The sequence below is a fragment of the Lissotriton vulgaris genome, chromosome 10 (assembly GCF_964263255.1).
Source record: "Lissotriton vulgaris chromosome 10, aLisVul1.2, whole genome shotgun sequence".
NCBI lineage: Eukaryota > Metazoa > Chordata > Amphibia > Caudata > Salamandridae > Lissotriton > Lissotriton vulgaris.
The window spans coordinates 718,965,476-718,972,817 of NC_141698.1; positions in this window are offsets into that span (position 1 = coordinate 718,965,476).

Genomic DNA, 7,342 nt, shown 5'->3' on the forward strand with positions numbered 1-7,342 from the left:
CAAGACATAAGAAATAGTATAATGTCTAAAATCCAATGTATACTAATAGTGGGATGATCGGAGGGACTGGGCGTATTAGAAAGAAAGAAAAGAAAAAAGAAGGAAAAGTGATGATTTTAGAAATATATATGTGATGGTATACCTACCTAAATACAATGTGATCAGAGTATTATTACATAGCATTTATCCAAATTGTAGGTCATAATTTACGATGTGGTGAACTGCCCCGGGCTATACTTCCATCATGTCCCTGTATAGAGGAACATGTGTACAAGTGACTCGATGTCATATTTTTCAAAATAAGACCTAAAGGTATCACAATATCAACAAAGTAACTCGTACTTACTGGGTAGGAGTTGCTTATACTTGAAGTTATGACGCATAGAAACAACTAAATAAAAAATCCATGATTCATCTATTGTGAAGGATTTCACCTGAATAAATTAAGGGGTATAGATCAAACCTTAAACACAGCATCTATCGGGAGTAGATAAAAAAGGGGGAACTGTGTAAACCAGTGTGGGTCAAGTAGATGTCCACCCCAACCATCATGATGAGGGCAAGATGGCTGCTGAGTAGGAGCCTCTGAAGGAGCTCCCGGTTTGGGGATCACCAATTTGGTTACTATCCCCATTAAAACCACCTCACCGGCTCTCCACCTGCCTGCCTGCCCCACAAATAGATTACATTCCTGCTAGTAGCTTACCACCGAAGCAGAATTCAGCAGCCAACTTACCCTTGGATTGACTGTTACTGATGCTCTGCGCTGAGTTGCTGATCTCTGGATCCTGGGCCAGCCTGCTGCCGATATCTGCTGCGGCGTGCCTGGGGATCTAGTGCTGTCGGCCCGTTTGATCCTGTGCCCGCCCCGGAGGATCGTGTTCTTCGGGCATTGAAGGGTATTTTGACGTGCAGGCACTATCCACAAGGATCCTTTCCCTCTGCCGAGGCCCCTGCCAGCCTCGGTCTACCTGTGCCCTAGAGGACACGGCCTAAGCCGGGTCCTCTTTTCCCTCTACCCTAATGGGACCCCAGGCTGTTGTGTGGGGTATCCGGGGCTGCCGGCACCACTGGATCTCCAGCACCATTTTGACCTGGAGGACCCGACTGGAGCCCGGCAGCCAGCAACCGGAAGGCGGATCTTTCTCCTTTGCCACGGAGGTCCTCTGGCTGTTATGTGGAGGGGGTCTGGGGCTACTGGAACCATTGGATCCTGGTGTTGAGGGGTGTCCTGGTGTGCAGGCACTATCTACAAGGATCCTTCCCTTTACCAGAGGAATTGGACTACGAGCCCCTGCCAGCTACGATCGGCCGGCGTCCTGGAGGACCTGACCGGAGCCCGGCGGCAAGCACCCAGATGGTGGATCTTTCTCCTCTGCCCCGGAGGACCCCGGGCTATTGTGGGGGGGGGGGCTCTGAGGCTTACAGCACCACTGGGTTTCCAGGGCCATTTTGTAGCTGCCTGTTTCTGCTGCCCTGTGACTGGCCCGGAGCCCGGCAGCATGCATGGTTTCCGTTGATGCATGACTACCGCTGACGCTACTCCGTGTAACCTTGCCTATATCCTGATGCTCGGCTCGCTCGTTGCGTGCTTTGCTGGGCTGCTCCCGCCATCGCCACTAACAAGCAGCAGGTGTCTTTCCCGCCTGTAACCCAATGAAGAGCCTGAATACCAGGCTCAAGTGGCGGTCTGCCAGGAACACCTATTGAAGCGGAGTGCTGGCTCGGTCGGTCGCACATCTTGCTGCCTGTTTTTGCCCAAGCGTCAGCGGCCACAAGACCAGTGGAGATTATTTTGCTGGATCATTCAAAATGGCGGACGACATAGCACCATTCAGGCATCTTTGCATCACACATATAGGGTCGGCGATCTTGAGTCATTCCACCGGTATCCTCTGAGGAATTGAAAGTGTGGCAGTGTTCCACGGAGCCGGAATCAACATGGCCCTTACCTGCTGGAACTTTGATGGAACTTCTGATGGACCTTTGACGACGCCCCCTGGGCAGATACTAAAGCTGTTTGTACTCACTTCAATGCACGAGCAACCTTGGCCGGTGCCCGGTGGAGCTGTCTTATGCAGCTAAATAGGAGTCTGGCCCTGGTTTCACCCCCTCTGCCGTCACCTACCCAGCAGGACGTCTGACATTGTTTTCCTAGTTTTCCCCGTTGTGTATTCCCTCCATCCCCCCTGTGACTCTTTGATTTATTTGATGTAACTATGTAACTTGTAACTCACTGTAACTCATGTAAAGCGCTCTGATACCTACTGGTCTATCCAGCGCTATATAAAACTTTTCAAATAAATAAAAACCATACAATTATATAAGAACCATTCTATCCATGTAACCTTATCACTAAATACAGTAAACATATGAAGTTAAATATCAGGGTCACCATGCAGTAAAGAGAGCCAAACTAGACATAATACCCATATTCAGATATCACATTATGACCCTATCCATAAAAAATAACAAAATATCCGCCTTGACTAATCTGGAACCCCAGTGAAAACGGATATATTAAGATGTATAGTAAAAGCCTATGCAATTGACCCGTGGTTAATGTTGGTACATACTGGTCTCAATTAAACCAAATAGCTGCCCAACTTATAGCTTACCAGAATTAGTGCCCAATGGGATAATGTATGTAGCCAGGGATCGCGAGATCACAAGGACTCAAGTGCGCACTAACTGAAAGATATATTTTTCAATTTTTCATTTGTCGTATTTTTAATTCAAAAAAATTTTTTTGTACCTTAAGTCATTTTCAGTTCAAATGAATAAAGCACAGTTCATTGCAATACATATACAATTATTGTCTTTTCACACATATTTTTGCACTGATCAATTGCTACACAACACAGTTATATTTACAACCCAATGCATTTCGGGGTTTGCACCCCTTCGTCAGGGGCCTATAAAAGAAGAAAGAAAAAGGAAACCTAAATTAGTTTCGATGCGTTTGAAAAAGTATTCTGTGCGAAGGCGACTGTTGTTAAATTACCTTACCTAACTAACTGGTTGGAGACGAGAAAACGTGTTTTAAGAAGTTCCTGTAGAGTCTGAAAAAATATATACAAATTGCTTGGTTGTATATACTGAAAGCTTGCAACTAGCACGGTATTAGATCAATGTACTTATGTATCATTACCTTGGCTTCCGGTAGTTGAAAAAACTATCTGTGGGTAATTGTAAAGAAAATCTGATCAAAAAAGAGGCTATCACGGTGTTTATCTCAAATAAACCACGACGGGTTGTTTACCATTTAAATCAACAAACGCTCACCTGTGTATTTAGGGACGTATTAACTGTGGCGTTGGAGGAATCTAGTGGAAATAAATATGAAAATCAAGACCATGAATGGCCTGTCTTATATGTAATGAATTACCGTCCTTACTGAATATAGGCTGAAACTGATTTACCTGCGAGCTTTAATCCAGATTCGCAGTGCCTCGCTAGTATTCCACATTCTCCCGCACTATAAGAAACAAATAAACGCGTAACGCGTTTAGTATTATGCTGTTAGAACCAGCGCTCATCTAAATGAAGGAATCTCCCTGTTAATAACGCTTACCGGAGACTGTAAAGAAGTAGCGTTGTACCGGCGTCTTCCCTCGTTGGATACTCGGGAACCTTTGGTCCTTCTCTTATGTTAGTGTAGCGGACCGGTCACGTTATCGAAAACGGACTGATTTTCACGCGCGCGGGCGCCATGTTGAAAGGGGATTATGTGTAACTTGTTTGCGCTGATTGCAAAACTTACCGAACTATATTGGTGAAAAAATACCTCCCTGATAGTCTGGCTTATCAGAAAGAAATAACGCTATAGGGACGTTTTACATGATATAATGCTAGAGAACCTTTAATGCTGTGTTTATATGAATAATACAGCGAAACCAATCGCGTGATGGAGTAAGGACAAGCGTGTGGACGCCCTATTAGAAGGGGGTTATTTGTGGCTAGTTTATGCCGAGTGCGTAGTGTCAAAAAGTCCTGTGGTATTAAAAGCCACACTTAGATACATAATCTGAGGTGAAAAAACGAATTCAGTGTTTAAGAAACTAATGACAACGCAGTGAGACAGTGACAGAAAAAGGAGCAAAAAAAGAGGAAAACATTATAAATGTCAACATGATTACATACATTTCATATTTTTGTATTTTAGTGTCTGTAAATAAGTTATTGCAAATCGATGAATAATATCTGAATTATGATGAATGTAACACATATAATCTCACTAATGTTGAGTGCCACTATGCTAATGACAACCCTCATTGAATCCTCAGTTATTGCTACTGGCCTATAATTTAAAGAAAACATATCATATCCAATTTATCATTAAGCCCATCAGGGACTATGGTTTGTAGTTTCCAAATCCAATATATTTCTCTCCTGAGTAAAATTTTTGCATTGTCCAACCCTAGGCGTTGTGGAATTTGCTCAATAATCTGAAAACGAACTTGCGCTATTGTGTGGTTTTTCTCAATCCAGTGTCTGGCGAGGGGCGAAGTTGTATTTTTGTTGCGGATTCTGCTCTTGTGCTCTGCTAAACGTATTTTCATCTTCCTGTCGGTTTTGCCGACATACAATAATCCACATGGGCATTTTATCGAGTATACTACGTGTTCCGCATTGCAATTTGCTGAGTGTCTAAGCCCTATCTGTTCTCCTGTTTTGGGATGGGATAGTTTGTTGCCAGTGATTACGTTATTACAGTTTTTGCAGTTATAGCACTTAGTTGTGCCTCTAGGACTGGATGTTTCTAATATCATATCATCTGGTCTACTCAGTAATTCTTTTATGTTTCTTGACCTTGAGTATGCAAAGAGCGGTTTCTGTGCGTAAAGGTGGTCAAAATCACTCTCCATTCGCAAAATGTCCCATCTTTTGAGTATCGTCTTTTTAATTTCTCTGGTTGCTGTCGAATACTTTGATACGAATACCATTCTCTTTTTCGTCTCTTTAGTCTTTTTTTGAAGTAATTCAGTTCTAGAAATTGTTTTTACCCTTTCCATTTGCATGTCTATTAGCTTTTCCGGATACCCTCTGTTAAGGTAGCATTGTTTCTGTTTTTCAAGACTCTTGGCACATTGAGCATCATCCGATGCTATCCTTTTTATTCTCATGAACTGAGACACTGGGAGGTTATTCTTTAAAGTAGTAGGATGAAAGCTTCCATACTGAAGTGCTGTGTTTTTATCAGTTGGTTTCTTGTAAAGTTCTGTACACATCTTATTCCCTTCAATTTTTACTTGCACATCCAAGAAAGGAAGAGTGGTGGTGCTAATTTGGCTTGTGAATTTGATCCTTGGATTGATTAGATTTAGACTCTGTATGTTGCGCTTAAGATCTTCTGTTGGTTTCTTCCAAACCAGGAAGATATCGTCAATGTATCTTTTGTAGTACAAAAGGCCAGTTTGCCATGTTATATCTTCTAAGATGTACTCCAGTTCAAATTTTGCCATGAAGATATTTGCGTAAATGCACGCCCCTGGAAAACCCATGGCTGTACCGCTTAATTGTGTGAAGAACTCAGTTTGCCATACAAAGTAGCTGTTGTGTAAACAGAACTCCAGTAGTTGCATGATTAGATACTTTGTTTCCGGTGGTATATCCATTCGCAATAATGCCCATTCAATGGCTTCCAGGCCCATTTGGTGAGGAATTGATGTGTAAAGTGACACAACATCGATTGTGCATAATGCCAAACTTTCCTCAGTATGTAAATCCAACGAAGTCACGCTTCTTAGAAAGTGTGAAGTGTCCTCTAGGTAGGTTGGCCAATCTCGCATGAAAGCTTGCAGCTGGGCATCAATATATATGCCCAAGTTTTCGAAAATTGAAGAACATCCTGAAACAATAGGACGAATTGGCGGATTTTGTAAACATTTGTGTATTTTAGGCAAGAAATATATTCTTGGTCTCCTTGGGTATAACTGCCTTAAGTATCGTTTAGTTGCGATAGTGATCCACCCTAGTTCTTCCGCTTTGTCCAGAATGATATCCAAGTTCTTTGCAATCTCGTTAGTGGGGTCTTTTGGCAATTTCAAGTAAACTTCCGTGTCTAGGACATGTTCATTGCCTTTCCTTATGTATAACTCCGTGTCCATGATTACCAGTCCTCCTCCTTTATCCGCCTTCTGAATGGTTATGTCCTTGTTATTGCGAAGAGTGCGTAAGGCACTCAATTCAGCTCTTGTTAGGTTTTGTAGTTTACTCTCGTATTTGATTTTCGTCATATCCGCTTTGACGAGGGTTTCAAATAAATCTAAACTCTTGTGTGATACAGGTGCCATAAAACTACTTTTCGGTTTGAATTGTTGATCCGTGTTTTCAGTTGTCTCTATTGGATTCAAAATGGTAAAGAAATATTTTAATCGTAGAATCCTCATAAATTTAAAAAATGACACCTCGGTCTCCAATTCATTGGTGCGATATGTACTCACAAAAGTTGGGCCTTTATTCAGTAACTGAATTTCGAATTTAGATGGAGAATATTTCGAAATATTAATTACGATATTTTGCTCTGACTTGGTAACCCCTGCTTCTTCGCTTGTTCCTTCTCCTTTTCTTTCTCTTTTGCCTTTTCCTCTTCTTGTCTTTTGTCGCCAGATTGCGGTGGAACCTGATCCGGTGGTTTGGCAAGATTGAGGTCCTTCTCTAAAAAAGGATCCATGGTGGATGTGGAAGCTGAATCAATTGTTACTGTTTTTCCAGAGTCCTTTTTCCGTGATTGCTCCTGGATAAGCGGTTGCCTGGTAGTACTAGTTTCACTGTCCGAGACCATACTCTCCTGAGATGAAGTTGCCTGTTGTTTTTTGCCTGTAAAGCGTCTTTTTGCATAGACTTCCGCCCATGTATAGGCCTCGTTTAGTTTATAGTCTATGGTGTCTCTCTTAAACTTTCGCAGTTTGGTCTCCTCTAGTTCCTTCCCATATTTCTCCAGTTTAATGTCCATATCCTCAAGGAATTTACCCCACGGTTCTTCCTCCATTCTTTTAGAAAGTTCCGATTTCAGGTTGTATATTTCTTCCTCTAATTCTGTGATTGTTTTGGCCAGTTCCTCTATTAGTAGCAATATTAAGTCGAGAGAACACTTATTAAGGATCTCAAACCATTTCTCCATGAACTTAGGGTTATTATTCAAACGATATAGCATAGGTCTGATTGCAAGCCTTAGTCCTCGAGGGATTCTCTTCACACGGTGGTACTGAACTAAAGTGGTTGCGTGCAGCCGTTGATTTAATTCACGTTTAGTTAGGTATTCTAGTTGTCGCAATTGCTGCGTGACTGAACTTCCTTGAGCATCGAAAGATTTAGCCTCCTTTATTAATTTGTATAT